Source organism: Branchiostoma lanceolatum, chromosome 3 (assembly GCF_035083965.1).
Source record: "Branchiostoma lanceolatum isolate klBraLanc5 chromosome 3, klBraLanc5.hap2, whole genome shotgun sequence".
Classification (NCBI taxonomy): domain Eukaryota; kingdom Metazoa; phylum Chordata; class Leptocardii; order Amphioxiformes; family Branchiostomatidae; genus Branchiostoma; species Branchiostoma lanceolatum.
The window spans coordinates 4,519,485-4,536,472 of NC_089724.1; the positions used below are offsets into that span (position 1 = coordinate 4,519,485).

General features: G+C 40.1%; 1 protein-coding gene across 3 annotated transcripts in view; it reads left to right on the top strand.

Annotated features, from left to right (window-relative positions):
• Positions 1-15,942, top strand: part of LOC136429787 (potassium voltage-gated channel subfamily A member 1-like) — a 77,430-nt gene extending 61,488 nt beyond the window's left edge. For all 3 annotated transcript variants that reach the window (XM_066419754.1, XM_066419753.1, XM_066419755.1), the window contains one exon: positions 10,297-15,942. The gene's annotated coding sequence lies outside the window, so the exon portion shown is untranslated. The remainder of the gene's footprint in view (positions 1-10,296) is intronic.
• The last annotated feature ends 1,046 nt before the right edge of the window (positions 15,943-16,988 follow it).

Sequence of the window (16,988 nt, forward strand, 5' to 3'; positions counted from 1 at the left end):
TCGGAGACAGGCCAATAGCTGGAAGGTTCAATACTGTAAATCGTGAAATGTTTGTAGTAGTTTTCGTTTTGTGCTGACCTCTCCACTGTAAAATTATGACGCAGTGAATATATGCATTTGCATGTACTGTTGTACTACAGAATTGTTTAAAACACAAATTGAAGACACCGTGACAAACTACATCCTTGCCTTGCTGAAAAATTAAGTCCTTGTGAAAATAAGTGAACTTACAGTATACTGAATGAAACCCTGATCACCCCTGGTCCCAATAGACCTGGAGCTGCAAAATTACCCCTCTTTTTCTTTACATACAGCCCCAAAAGGATTACAGAGGATCATGATATGATTAAAAAATACAACTAAAAATTCTGCCAAATTATGATCGACAGAAAGAAATGTGCAATACCAAATTAGGACAATAAACACACTGTTGGCTCAAATGACAATCAGCCTACAATGCCATGGTTGCCTTTGTAGTGTTTTGTGTGACACATAAAGAATAAACAACTATTCTGTGACAAGATTTTAGTATCTTTTTATGCCATCTGCAGCATCCTGCGCGTTCAGTCGAAATTATGAAAAATGTGCTTGAAAATGTAAAAATTATTTGGAAGCCTGGAGAGTGATAACTAGCTTTTGTTCCAGATATTTGTTACAAGTTTCACTTCACTGGCATCTAATTGGAAAGTCACAGAAGGGGGTTCTTTACTGAAGTCGCTAATCTGTTGTCTTTTGCATCCTTGACGAAAAAGAAGATTCAGGGCATGCCTCACTGTCAAAAAGATGCCTGTATCTGTATCTATATAGCCAGTTTAACCGCCATTTGGTGTAAAACACCAGCTTTGCAGGCACGCGGCGCGGCAGCAGTTGGTTATATTACATTGAACGGCCTGTCACACCTAGTCTTTGCACATCTGACTGCAACCGTTCTTTAAAGCTATTTAGTGAGGATGCTCCTACTGTACCCGATGACAACGAGATCCATTCTACTATATGGTTCTCGGAAAATACAAATTTTTGAACACATCAATCCTTGGTTGATGACTCTGGTACTTAACGATGGGATGATTTGCATCGCTGACAAAGAAAAGCCTTCAGGGCATGCTTAACTGTGGGAGAGATGGCAGGATGTTTGACTTTCTTTGTGGGTTTGAGGTGATTGAAGCAGTGAGCTGTTCAGCTGGTTTCAAAACTATCCAAAGCTGATTTATCACACTGTTGATTAAACACATCGGTTAAGACAGAACCTATGTCGGTTGAAATTGAGAGAGGTGCTTTCTTGATATTCTACACAGAAAGCTGACAAATTAGATTTGAAATATGTCAAATACGTCACATGTTAACAACAACAAAAGACTCACAATGTAAAGGGAAAGTAAAACAGTTGAATCTGTGCTGGTTGATATCAAGAGGAAAGTTTTCTTCATAATCTACTCAGAAAGGTGACAAATCAAATTTGAAATATGTCATATGTCAACAACAACAAAAAAGACTCACAGTGTAAAAGCGAAAGTAAAACAATTGAAGAAATAACACAATGACAAAAAAGTCAAGTCTAGCCAGCTTAAACAACCAACCAGCCAGCCAGCCAGCCAGCCAGCCAGCCAGCCAGCCAGCCAGCCAGCCAGCCAGCCAGCCAGCCAGCCAGCCAGCCAGCCAGCCAGCCAGCCAGCCAGCCAGCCAGCCAGCCAGCCAACCATCCAACCAACCAACCAACCAACCAACCAACCAACCAACCAACCATCCAGCCAGCCAGCCAGCCAGCCAGCCAGCCAACCATCCAACCAACCAACCAACCAACCAACCAACCAACCAACCAACCAACCAACCAACCAACCAACCAACCATCCAGCCAGCCAGCCAGCCAGCCAGCCAGCCAACCAACCAACCAACCAACCAACAAAGTTTAACGTCAATGTTTTGCTGACAGCCTGCTACAGCTCTCAAGTTGATCCACTTAGTATTTCAGCCATGTAACGTTGCTGCAACTAGGCAAGATAATCCATGGCTTTCTTTGACTAACCACTCATTAGTGCTGCTCTAAAGCTCTCTGGAAATCAACTCGCACAGCTTCTGTGGAAGACTCTGTAATTGCATAAATCAGGACAAGGCATGGGAGTGGCAATAATGTAGAGTTGAACTCACAAAACAGGTGCGTCACTGATTACATGATTGGAGATTACATGTTTGACAAAAATGAAAACAAAAGTGAAGATACAAAAGAGATTGTAACCACCTGGAATTATTGATCTAAAGTTACTTGAGTTATTCATTTTAGGGAGAAGTAGAAATGCAGAAAAGGCCACAGAAGACACTCAAAAGATTCAGACTGATAATGAAAATGAATAGATAATTACCTATTGGAGATTAAAAGTTTGACTGAAAATGAAAGGAAAAATGATGACACAAGATGTATTGTAACTTACAGTAAGCTTGGCCACCGGGAGTTACCTTCCTAGTTGATCTGCTAATATAACCCTCATGACTTTAATACAAGATCAGGGGCGAGCGGCGGTATGAACTTCCCATTACCAGCTCATGAAGGGCTTTTTGTGCTCAACTCTGACAGTCAGATGTTGATTGCAGGTCCTTTTCACAGAAGCGTGAGCTTTGATCAAGTTCACTTGCCTTTCAGGAGTTGATTGCTGATATACTGGGAAGGATTTTAACTTGGATGTGCTGAACTTCAGCAGGCTTTTGTGTGACAAATGTAATGGTGTTGATGAGAAGTGCTGAATTTTTAGAAGATTTTAGATTTAGGTGACAAGTTACTGTAAATGCCTTTACGTTCACGGGGATTCAATTTCATGGTAGGGAGGAAATTGAGTGTTCGTTGTGGTTTAATGGTCACTGTTGCAACAATGAAATAGGCGGACAGAAGACAGAATAAGCCTTCTTACATTTTTATCTTTTAGACCCCAAACATTAAACCATCGCAAAATTCTAACATTTACAGTTGTTGGCATAACTTTATCTTAGCAAGGTTGTGTGTTTAGCAATTTAGTTTACAATGGAGTGAATTGGAATTGGTTCAGAATAAGCCTTTTTGCATTTCTATCTTTTAAACCCCAAACATTAAACCATCGCAAAATTCTAACATTTACAGATATTATTGGCATAACTTTATCTTAGCAAGGTTGTGTGTTTAGCAATTTAGTTTCCAATGGAGTGAATTGAAAATGGTTTGGGATGTCAAAATTCCATGCCAATTCCTGAATTTCACAACAGGAATGATGGTCCAAAGTACAGAAGGGAGGAAAATAGTTATAGATAGAGTTTTCAATCAAGAAACTTGCAATAACGAATAAAATTCATTAGATTCACCTTGAGATATCGTTAAGGTAATATTTTGAAGGATGTGTAGAACAAAATTCATGAGCTTCAAGTATGAGATCTTTGAGTTCTTGCTGACATCGTGGACATTTCGGTGTCTCCCCGTCACCTTGAGAGTTCGTCAAGGTCAGATTTTGATGGATGTGTAGAATAAAATTCATGAGATTTACTTATGAGAACTTTGATTCTTGCTGACATCGTGGACATTTCTGCATCTCCCCGTCACCTTGAGAGTTCGTTAAGGTCAGATTTTGAAAGGTTTGTAGAACAAAATTCATGAGCTTCAAGTATGAGATCTTCAAGTTCTTGTTGACATCTTGGACATTTCGGTGTCTCCTCATCACCTTGAGATTTCGTTAAGGTCTGATTTTGACGGATGTGTAGCATAAAATTCATGAGCTTCACTTATGAGAACTTTGATTCTTGCTGACATCGTGGACATTTTTGCATCTCCCCCTCACCTTGAGAGTTCGTTAAGGTCAGATTTTGACGGATGTATTTTCCGACAGGCTGCAAAGACCCCACTCCCCCAATTACAGTCAAAGTGAATGGTCCGAGGCCCGCTCGGTTGCACAATCAGTGCACGCTGACTCGGCACTGCCTTCTGAGAACCTCTCCTGACCTCTGTGACCCCCGGAGCAACGGAAGGACGCAGAGTTCTGGTTTGAAGGACACTGACTCCTGATTGGCATTCAGTTTGAGCACTGACATGTTGAGAATCATGGGCTTAGCCACAGAGTTTTTAAAGAAAATTCAGGTCTTCAAGCGGATGAGATTTGGAATATCATATTCAACCATTTTCTTAGTTATATCTCATGTACACTGACAGCGATTATACTTCAATCGCGATTGAAAAAAATGAGTGTGAACGGGGTCTGAGATTCTGTTTTCATGTTGATTTTCCAATCTAGCATTTTTATAAAAACTCCATTAACCAAGAAATTAAATTGGTGTGGCCTAAGTGTGCTTAAGATAAAGGAAATTTTTTGTTTGTTTGCTCATTGGTAATTTATCAATGATTACCTGAAAAGTTTAAAAGGTGCTATTGCTATTTCTTCTTGAAAAGTTTAAAAGATGCTGTTGCTATTTCTTCTTTCTTGACTTAAATTGTCTATATTACAGTATTTGGCAGACACGTTTGATACATGTACTTGTTATGCAACACTGAAGTGGTTTCTTGGAACCTCTCTTGGGAGATGAAATGTTTTGGGTACTTTCATCTTGCTATGGTGATCCCATCAAAAGCTTTGAAACACATAAATGTCGAACACCCCAAGGGATATGTATGACTAAAAGGTTGTCTAAGTTCAACAGAATTTATCTATTTACAGATGTTTACAAATGATTCTTGTCTTGATGATCAAAGCAGTTGACAGTAGAAGAATGATGAAACACCTTTAGCTTTAAAGGTCAACCATATTTTTAGATATCAAAGTCAGTCATCACTTAAATCAGTAGATCTAGTAGTAGTATCCAGTATTTGATTATACTGCTGTCGGGGTCCCTGACACTGCAGGGGTAGGCAGCAGTCGGCTAGTCTTTTTTTTGTTTGAAAAAAATTATGTTCTCTGTAGCTGAACCGTCCCTGTGTTACGCAAGTGCGCAGCATGTTCCCACGGTATTTCATGACCTGACTACTGTAACGTCATTACTTTTCAGGAGAATTTAATTGCAGGGTAGAAGGGGAGAGGAGTTTTCACGGTGTTTTAAGTTCCCATTTGGAAGGATTCTGCGGTACAGTTAGTAATACAATAGAAACGCATTATTTGCGGTTTTTACAATAAATGGAAAGGTCACTACAAGAATAAAACCACTGTGAATATTTCAAGATTAACGGTTGTAGCAGTTAGACTGCTTGTTATCTCCACAGATATAGAGGGTGTTTGTTGCGGTGGAACAAATGTTAACGGTCATTAGCTAACACAGAAATTCCCCTACAAAACTTTACTGTCCCATTGGAGTCTCTGTTGATAGAGATTGGAATCGGGAGGCTTGAAAATGTGTTTGGGTGGCCTCCCATCGGTACATTCAAAATTTCATAAAATTTTATCTCGGTAGGCACTACCACCAGGATGCTTTAAAATGTTTTAGGGTGGTGTCCCATTTATAAATCCTATATGTCAAGTCAACCCATTCGTCCAAAGTGACACAAATCAAAGTTAATTAGTCGTGACTAAGCGAAAATCTTTAGATTAACAGACTCTGTTCGTGATCCCTTCATACCATCAGAATTGCCTATCATGCCTGATCACAATATCTACCCTTAAATGCACACACACACACATAAACACACACACACACACATACATACATACATGTACACACAATCACACACACACACACATAAACACACAAACAGATACTGTACAAGTGGTAACCTCGATTAACATAATAATCTGCCACTGGGTTACATAATTCTACCACTTTGAAAAACAGTGGGTGTGAAAGCTCTCTTAGACTAGTGCACGTGCCACACCCCCAGGTATGCACAGTTTAGATGTACAGAAGTGAATGATACTGGAGGACATTGGGTTGGAGATCTGTTTGGATCTAGTGCACGTGCCACACCCCCAGGTATGCACAGTTTAGATGTACAGAAGTGAATGATACTGGAGGACATTGGGTTGGAGATCTGTTTGGATGTATCTTTTCGCAGTGGCGGAATTATATATGTACCATGGTTAAGTTACGTTTTAGTAGATGCTATACATCTGGTGCCAGCATTAAAAACTGTAGCACAGAAACAACAAAGTTGTTGTTAACCTTGTAAATGGGATCAGTGACCTGTAGGGTGAATAGACAATCGAAGGTTTTCCCCCTGTAGGCACACGTGCAACCTTTCGCGTAATTGTTTCCTCGGGGGATAGCTGCATAGTTGTGACGTCAATGAAAGCACAGGAATGCAGCAGTTGTGTACACATATTGTTTTCGAATTTAGATTAACAAGTAGAGTCATCACATAGGAGAATCAACCACTGGCCGGCTTCTTCAACCAACGTTTGTTCGTTCACACCCTTGTAGTGACTTAAGTGGCAGATTAAAGTCTCGAAGAGCAGCAAGCTTCCTTTCTGTTTCTGTAGCAGGGAATATTTTCACAGGCAGAGGTTGATAGCCCTTCCCCTTTAACCTGTTCAATGCACCCGGGGTCCCCGTCTTACGTCCCTTGATTTGAAAGATGATGCAAGCCCAACCAAGATGTCTCCAACCCCAAAAAGGATTGAACCGGGGTCTCCCAGTTACCAATTAGCAATTTCCTTTACAATGGAGTGAGTGGGAAATGGTTTGGGATTTTAAAATTTCATGTTAAGAACTGTGAGGCTACTAACAACAGAGCTACAGGGACATCCCTTCCCTGAACAACAGGCTCGCCACATGAAATATGGGGACCAGACTCAACCGGCTGTGCCCAATCTTTTTTTGTAGTTGTGCAAAAGGTTAAGTTGCCCAGAGCAAGGTCTCTCTTTGTTTAGTCAAGGGTTGTATTATCCGACATGTAGTTTTTACGATCTTCGTGCTGACTATAGTTTACTACTACAGTTACAGCGGGTATGGTGACAGTATGTGTTTGTAAAGACGATTGTTCTGCGTCAGTGCAATTGTGGAAGGGTCCCTTTAACAGTAGGATATTTTACGACGTGTGTTCATTTATTAATGGTCCCAGTCTTGACATACACCTACATGTACTCCCATTTTTGGGTAATGCATTCCTAAGAGGTGACCTGAGTTTGCTGAAACTTGCCATCTGTGCAAGCATAGTGGTATTGTTTCCCATGCTTGAGCAGAACTAGAAGCAATGGTCATTCCGAAGGCATCATAGAGTCTACATTCCTCAGTAGCAAAAAATTGACATCCCAAAACTTTGAATTCATGAGTCCCTTAATGATAGGAAATTTGATGACGTCTTCATTTATTGGCAATGTGCATGCGGAAGTTATCCATAAGACTCATCCCTAATAATATATCTTAATGAATTCACATAGTATCACGATTCTGACACATCTTTATCTTTCATGTCACTCTTTCAGTTCTTTTGCAACAAGTGTAGCAACTCACCGCTCCATAAAGTATTTCTTCCCGCTGAAAGCACTGTCAAGTTTCCTGAGTGAAGTTCAGTCCGTTTTGTCTGTAATTAGATTTAGGCTGCCCTTGCACTTCCCTGATCGCATCAGCTGTCCATGTCCACACCAGCCCAAGCGTCTCCTGGCATCCACATTTATCGTCTGCGGCCGTAGCTAATCTAATTCCCCCCCGCTTTCCCTCGCTCTAAGATGCTTCAGAGTCTGTCTTCAGGCACGGATAAAGTACTTTGGAAGTGTTATTGCCAATATAATGCCAGGGTAGACCCGAAAATTGCCCGAAGAGAGGACCTTCCTTTGGTTAATGCCAGGCTGATGCTGACAGATACATGCGAGGTAACCGAATCAAGTCCAGGAGACAGAGAGAGCCTGGCAAGGATGTGAGAACATATTTGATTACCGTTTGATGGATCTTCCTTTTCTTGACTTTTTTTGGCAGACAAACATATATCTAAGTTCTAACCAGGAACCATCAGTTACCCCAAAGTAAAAGATCTGTATATCTCATGACATGATTCGATAAGCTTGAAGAATCTTCAATCCCACCTTGGAACCTGTACATTTTCTTAGGTAAGGTAGCGTGCGTAGTCCAGTGGTTAGCTTTCTTGCCTCTGGAACTAGAAGCCCCGGGTTCGATCCCGGCTGTGTCGCTCACCCGACGTGCACACTACCGAAAAAGGTCGCAGTCCTTAGGACGGGACGTTAAGCCGTGGTCCACTGCATGTTCACTGTGCTTGTCGAAAAGAGCTAGGGGAATTTCCCCGGTACAATGAACCTGTAAATACTGTACAGAGCGTCTGTCTTCTCTGTCATGACCAGTGGAAGATTAGCTCATCTGTTCATTGAGTTCATTTGAGCTAAACTAGTTTCTTAAGACAGGGAGTGTTCATTTCAAAGTCATGCCTTGAACTTTATAATGAAATTTGCGGGGTTTTAATTAACGTATGACTTGTGAAGCTGTCTGCCTCTCACAAAAGACACAGTAACTGAAATTAATAATGGAAACAATTTTGGTTCATTTGCAAAGTATTTCAAGTTGGGATCACTAATTGGAAACATTAATAATTGGGCAGTCTGGAAAAATGTATTTTCTGAGAATTACACTCTGACTCTTTCAGTGTGCTCAGCACGTTTGACCAATTACTGACGTCAGGTATCCGCAATGACATGTGTCAGTAAAGTCATGTGTCTGTAACTCTCGCGAGTTTACGTTCGGCAGTGATTGGTCATTATTGATCCTGAAGAAGGTGACAGTGGTCCTCGAAAATTTGATCCGTGAATACCTTAGTGTTGGAAGAAAGTTTAGCATTGTATTATGCGCTCGTCATTGTCAAATCACTGATAAGGTGCTTAACAAAAGTGAACATCTTCTACAGTGTTTGTGAGAGATAATCTCAGCAAATACCCAGGTGATCATGCTTAATAAGTGTAAACTCCAAAACATCCCTGGAACTAAGCCCCGGATTAGAATTTAATATGAGATACATTTCATAGATATCATAAGGATTAGAACAGCTAAGACCACACCACACCAATTTTGAATTAATTTTTTGGTGAACCGGATTAAAAAAAAAATGCTAGATTGGAAAATCGACATGAAAACAGAATCTCTGGGGAAAGTTTGTACTTTGGTGCACACAGTTTCAGGGAGTGAACAGGGTCAGGTGCAAGTTTTCACCCCAGCCTTCTGTTTTAATGACGTCCTCATGCTGAAATCTAAAAGAAAATCCGTTAACGAATAAATTGAATTGGTGTGGCCTAATATGGGCTGAAGAGATCAAGGGTGGATAAGAATGTATATATTGCTCGGTCAGTTATTTCGTTAATCCCACACTTCCGGCTATGAGATTGATAGTGGGTAAATATCTGGGCTTTACTCAGAGGCATCCTGGGGTTGGCCACATAAGCCCCAGACTTAAACAGTTGACTGGTTCATTCAGGTCTCATTCATGTGTTACTCCGACAAGAGGGTACCCTAAAAGAGTACCTATCCAAAAAGTAAACGGCTGCATGAATGTGTGTTTATTGCGGTGGGGAATTCCCTTTTAGCCAGCCCAACTAATCTCAAGCGTCAAACTGTCTATGGGAAGAAAAAACTCATGAAGGAGGTATCTTCAGGTGCTTAACCCTTGTCCTGCTGCCGTTTTTGACACAATCTATTTCATTAATTTTATTCTTAAGCATGTCATATATATACATGTATATGGGTCCCGCAGGACAAGGGTTAAGAAAGTCTGAGATTAGTTCCAAACATCTTTCTTATAGTTCTGTAATAGTTTTACAGGACATATCCAGGATAGAAATTTGCCTTTGAACTGTAACAGCTTTAAAACCACTGTTCATGTGGTACCCTGCTACATTTTGCATTTTGTTTGAGCTACGGGTAGCTGTTGCAAATGAGTGTAAATGTTTCCTTGATCCCTGAACGGGGACACCTAGCGGTGCCAACACGGGAACAATGGGTTCCTCTTCTCCACCGAATTATGCTATGATTTGATGTATATAATTTTTTTATATACAACCAATTACTATTCTGTTAGTATTTTGTTAGTATTATTATTGTCTGATTTGTTATTGTTATTATTTACTTATGAATTGTTAGATTTATGTTATTTTTGTTAATTTAGATGGAAGAGACCTTGTATAAGCCACTATGGCTTTTTTCCTTCCCCCAGCACATGTTTTTGTTTTGTTCTATTATGTAAAATTGATTTTAATATGTGCGAATAAACCAAACCAAACCAAACCACTCAGCCCTGTCCTCCAACAGTGAGCGAAGTTCTGCCGTAGTGATGCATTCCTGTTCAAGTTGTTGCAAATGAGTTTGATTGTTGCAAAAACTGTTGCAAATGAGTCTAAATGTTGTCTCCATTTCTATTTGCCACAGTTCTGTGCTGAGAAACACACCAGCAGTCTCGACCCTGGTGCAGGCTGATCAACTGGGACAGCTGAACACCTGAAACACCTGCACAGCTGCAACTCTACATCACCTGGAACAGCTACACAACATCTACCAGTCACCACCTGCAGCATCTGAATAGCTGCACAGTCAACCCTGCCCAAGAAGACCACTCAGAGGACCGATGAAATCTGGTCTATGTGGACAGGTGGTCACTACAGACAGGATTCTGAATGTTTGAGTCAATGGTTAGGTGACCAAAAAGTGATGACATTTCCATGGTCAGGTGGTGCATCTATAGAAGTGGTCACTTGTACAGGTTTGACCGTATACCATCCAACACCTTGGGGAACAACACCTCAGCAAGCACTTGTAACAAAGTGATATCAAACACCTCTGTCAGAACCTGGTAGCAAACCAAAAGCCCTCCAGTACCTAAAGTCACCAAGCATCAGCCAGCACCTGCAGTACATGGAGGGAGCAACATAGCTTGGAGTATTCTGATATTGTACACACTTCAGTCAGCACCTGGCAGCAAACCAAAAGCTACAACAGCTGAACAACTGGTCCCTTGTACACCAGCCAGTGAGCGTCTTGCACCATGCAGAGAAGCTGGATAGCATTCTTCAACATCAACAGCAACAACTGGACAACCTTTACAAGTCCGTCTTTCGCACCTTACATCAGCTTAGTACATGGATCTTGTAGCCCCCTAGCAGACTTCACCCGAACAGCATCTTGCCATCTTACACTGACTGGTTGGAACCAAACTGAACAGTGTATCCTGATACCTGGACTGTGAAGCCTTGGATGGAATAAACATCTGTGACAGCACAGCAGTGGATCTTCAATGGACGGCATCTTCACCTTGACAACGTTCTTGACACCTTGACCCTCTAGGAGTAAAGCGATTGGCTGAACAGCGCACACAAACAGATCCCTGACTGCACCTGGACAGCTACATCCTGCAGGAATTCGCGACAGGTGCAACTCGCAGCTGCAGAATGGCGACAACTGCATCTACCGGACATTGCGGTGCATCCACGCACCTGGCACTTTTGGCTCTTTACTGTGGAAATTGCGATTCAGATTCAGGCAAGAAATGGTATTCGAAAAGCTCTGCGATATGTGTTTTACAGCACCTGTTGTGTACACTCACCTACTCTACAGATCAGGAACTACAAACATGCAGCAGACTGGGGGTACACACCAGGTGTCGTTGTGCGTTGTCTGCTAAGGGTTGTTCCAGAAATGAGGAAGAAATCATTGATGGGGCACCAAACCGTCCACTTGTTGGCCTAATTGCCAATGATCTTTAATTTTGTGTATCTACTTCTAAATTGTGGGCCACGCTGCCTGGACTGACAGGGTAACTTTCTTGTTGACATTCTCAAAAAGTACAAATGCCTCTGTTGTTTGAAACTGTAATTAGGGAATCATTCCCTTAACACTTTTTCTAGCCGTCTTTTACCCCATTCTTTCCCATTTCTGGAACAGCCCTAGCTTCAGAACACACAAAAAGTTTACAAGCCTCGATGTGCATTCAAATGGTGTTTTTAACAGAAGAGCTGTGTATTAAATCAAACTAGATGTCACACCCACGTCATGTTTTGATGAAATTCCATTCCCTGACAGTGACGTTGATTGACATGTGTCTTGTATGCGATTGTTACAAACATGGAGACGTTACCTGGCTACTATAGTGTCTGAATTTTGCAGGGAAGTCATATTTTGTGCTACAAGTTGAAGTGAAGTGACACAATGCTAGAAAATGTTGGCTTTGGTATACACTGTTGTATTCTTCTTCGATATGACATCAGGGCTCGAAATATCCCCGGTATATGCAGGTTAAGGCAGGTCAAATTGGAGTTGTGTGGTTATTTCTGATGTCTAACCGCACCTAACCTGCACCGGTCCATGGTAAAATTAAACCCGCCTAGACAATAATGCCTTGCACCTCTCTTAAGAGCAGCAGCCTTCTTTAACAAAGCAGGAAACAACATTCAAAAAGGGCACTACTGGTACAAGGAACATTTTCAACACAGTTTTGTAATGGACTGAAAAGCAAAGACAGTGATGAGCAGTGCAGGTAATGTAAATCTTGCCTGATGCAGGTTACCTGTGCAGGTGTATGTTTGAAAAATGTGTAAAATATTTCGAGCCCTGGTCATATGTGGTAGTGACACAAGTCCCTGTATATAGCGGTCATCGTCAGTCGTGAGCTGAATCTTTACTTGTGAATAAGAGTAAAAGAAATGCTTTTTGTTCATGGTGCAGCACACTACTACATCCCCGTCATATGTAGCAAAACATCATCCACGTAGATGTAACAATATCAGCCAGTAGAATCATCCACATAGATGTAACAATATCAGCCAGTAGAATGTTCACCCGTGAACTTCTTTGTCCACTGTGTTTTGTGAGCAAACGATAGTAAAAAAAAGTGCATACTTGCTAAAGCATGGCTGTCTGTCACACATAGTAGTTACTACACCGGTCAGTACAGACAGCTGATATTTCTCGAGAAGGCAGAACTTTTACTGGCGAACCCTTGTAACACAAATGCTTTGTTTGGAGCGTGTTGACTTGTATTAGAAAATGGCATATTTTTCTATTGTGCGAGAATGCTGCAGATCCAGTGGTCTTATTCCCGGGGTACTCAAGGGATCGTGGGATACGTCAAGGAATTATGGGAGTCCTCAGGGAAGAGCATGTAACACTTGGCTTTGTGGGACTGCACAGGGAATTGTGGGATGGCTAAAAAGCGATATTTATAGTCCACAGCAGCATAATGTTGCTTGAAGCATTGCGTGACTTCGATTTCCTAAGATTGTGAAATGGTACAAGACCTAACTGAAAAGGTTGAATTGTTGTAATAGTTTTGTAACATCGAATTTTCCCCACTTGGTACACTTTGTGAGAGTGGTGTTTTCCAACGATGATGTACATAGTAGATTTTCCTAACCAAGGACATATAGAAGTGTTTGTATTGAACAGTGCCTAGTCCTTTACTTGCATGTGGATGTACAAAAACTAAATCACAGTGTCGTCTTTTTTCCGTTGGAACACAAAGAACAGCCTCCAAAAGTCTTTGTTTGGTGACCCTAAAACCGCCAATGTGATATTTTGTATGGTGGAAGTTTTTATCAAATTGCGATGAAAAAAAGTCCAAAAAAGTGGTTGAGGTTTGTGGATTTGTATTAAATGTAAAAATATTTTAAGGAGGCTATCTACATGTAGTTGTGATGGAAAAAATGACGTCCATGAGTGCATAAAGAATTCTTATGCAACGTTTTGTCTTTGTTGAGGCAGAGACGTATGTATATTTGTCAGTCGGTGACCACATTGGTCCAAGAGAGGATTGTTAGCATTGTTAAGAATCATGTTTCCCTAAATCTGTTCTTCTGTTTCTACCAAATTTACACAGTCATGTCATATGATGCTTTGAAAGTCACAGTGATGAACATACAACTTTCCTATTGGCCAAGAAGATTACCAGCAGCGTTGAGTTGAGAGAAAAACTATTTTGAAGTCTTTCTGAAAATTACAGAACTTGTATTTTGTAGACTGAAACAAAGAAAAGTTGTTTGCCAAGTCTGAAGTGTTACACAAAATGTATTTTGAAACTGATCAGATTTTAATTCTTTTTGTTGAATTGTGAATTCATGCATCATGCAGATCTTGTTATAATTTTATTTCCAGTTGTCTAGAACTGAGGGAAACTGAAATTTAAACCATACCTTTGATATTGAAAGGAAACATTCTGTCAAACTCAAAATTTCAAATACACACACAGGGGACAAGGAGGACATGGAAAATATAAGCCGCCTTCAGTGCTATTTCAAAACTAAGATTGTTGATATTTACGTATAAGATAGTGTGATGTAAAAAAAGGCTACATTATATCAGAGTCTGTTGTTCAAAGTGATTAATATGTTTATGTTTCTTGTGCAGATTGTTATACATAAGGCCACACCAATTTAATTTCTTGGTCAACAGATTTTTTTTTAAAATTCTAGCACAAGGACATCATTAAAACAGAAAGCTGGGGTGAAAACTTGCACCTGACCCCGTTCACTCCCTAAAACTGTGTGCACCGAAGTACAAACTTTCCTCTGAGATTCTGTTTTCATGTTGATTTTTCAATCTAGTATTTTTTCAAAAATTCTGTTAACCAAGAAATCAAATTGGTGTGGCCTTACATAGAGTGGACAGCCATATCGTTATCTTGTTCGTTAAGGCAAAACGACTACCCAGTTACTCAAGGTATTAAAATTACGACTCATTAGTACATTATACTTGTGTACGTTATCACAGGTTTCACATTAGATGGAGAATTGTTTCTGTGAATTGTTATCGACCTCTCTGAGTCCGTTAGAAGCATGTCTTGTTATAAATTGTACTCGAGCTTCCACTTTTACTCAAGTTGTCGTTACTTGTGAATTCAGTGTTCTTGACTCTTGGTCTGATGTTTAGAGTGAATACCTTTCATGTTCTTCTATAGAACTGTTTGTAGGTTTTGCTGTAGGTTTGGCAGTCTGCACTTGCAGTTATTTTCAGGTGCAGGGAAGTGGTCGTTCTGATTGGTTGAATCGTAACCAATGAAAAGGTTGATGCGAGCCGATTGGCTGAGGCAGCAGCCAATGACAGTGTACTGTACGCATCTTTTATACTAAATATGACTTGACTGATGTCTTTTGTCGGTGGTTTTATGCAAAGATTGACTGAACGGAACGGCTCAACACAAGAAATTAACAGAGTGTCAGTAGATAATGATGCAAGTTCCGACTGGCGAAGTCACTTGTGTGCTACGTGGCACTTCGGCAAATCCAGACGTTTTTCTATGGTCAGTCTTTGGTCCACACTTAATGTAACTATGTATTCTCTTAGCGAGCTTGATATGTACATTTTTGCTGCATCCTGGTTGTTTCCTTGAAGGAAGTAACACAGAGACTTATCCCTTGACCTCAAACATCATACTTATATTAGTTCCTGTTATTTATTATGTTCCTGTCGGACGAAGGTTGGTTTTGTTACCGTTTAGGGTGTGTGGGACGCTCACGACAAATTGTAATATATTCAGTCATAATTTATTGCTACTCCTTTGTTGTTGTTGTAGTGTAATTTTGTTATGTAAGGACAGGTCTATAGATGGTTGGTAAGGCGCTGTAACATTGTGTACAGAGGAATTTGTATATATGTCTCCCACTGAACTTTTTAATGCTTTGGGGTGGTTCTACGAAGTTAAGGTATTGGGCATATTCGAAGTGTAACTTGTGGCTTAACTACAGTTGGGAATTTTGTACCGAGAACAAATTATTTCCCTGTAAGGGACGTGATAATTTCTGTATTTTTCATATATTTTGTAAAGGTAATGATATTATAGATGATTGCATGACTATACAGAGATAAATGTATCCGTTTGCGTTGATAGTGGATGGGTTGAAAAAGACATAATGTACACTATCCACAGTTTTTTTGTATGCCTGTGTAAGTATTGCTGATTTAGCTTTTAAAAAGCGGTTTTGGAGCTGTAGTGAAGGTTGGTTGTTTAGACAGTAGTATAAGTGCAAGTTACAACATCAGATGGTGTGTTCGTTATACTTGTTGGTACATTACAATTTTGTAAAAATTTTTTGGCAGGACAGAAACTGCTGGCGTGGTGTGTTTATTTGTGTGTCTGTTCCTTCGTAGCGTATGCAGGTCTAAGGGCCTCTTCACACTTGTGCACATATTTAAGTCTGTATATGCGTTGCCAGGGCTCGAAATACTGGGTGCATGTGCACCTGCGTGCACGCAAAATTGGAGCTGTGCACCTAATTTTTGACTGTGGGTGCACCTAGATATTTTTGTATGCTATAGTATACAGAATATTCTTGAAATGTACGTATATAAAACAGCATGATGACTTTTTGCTGTATTATTTGTTTGAAATTTTGAAGTTAGTTATAGAATTACAGATTGAAGTTCTTAAGAGAGGCAGCAGCATTAAACTTTGTAATTATGTTCTGAAGACATTCAACTTTATTTTATCTGGCACCTACATGTATTCCCAAAGATGAATTTCGAGCCCTTGTTGCGTATTCAAATTTTTGGTTGAGGTAAAAGTTTACGGCCTCCGAGAAGTTTTCTACCAGTAACTTTGACTCATTTTTTTGTTCGATAATTGGTCACTCTTGTTCTGCCTCAAACTTTGCCTAAACAAAAAAATGCTGATATGCAACTCATACACACTTGAATACCGTAATTCACTTTATCTTCACGGTAGAAAAATTTCAAGGTGTTAGGAAAATGGACATTTTCAGTGAACTTTAACTTCACGGTGGCAGCAAGTGATTTACATAAAAAATAAAAATAGTTTTTTTGACAGTGATGATAAGTTCACGGTACAGAGGTGACCGTGAAAACAGTGAACATAATGTTACAGTGAAAGAAACAGGAATTACAAATGTACAGTGTACCCACAAGTGTGAACACCTAAATAGTACATAGACTCCAGATTTGGAAATATCGCGTTCCACAAAAAAATGAGCAAAATAAGTAATAATTCATTAAATTTCTTTATATAAGTTATAACTGAGGTTACCTACATGCAATACCCTCATTGACGGCAATTCAGTAATAACTGTATAACACGAAATCCATTTCCATGGCAACTCGAAGGTGGTTTATTCTTTTTG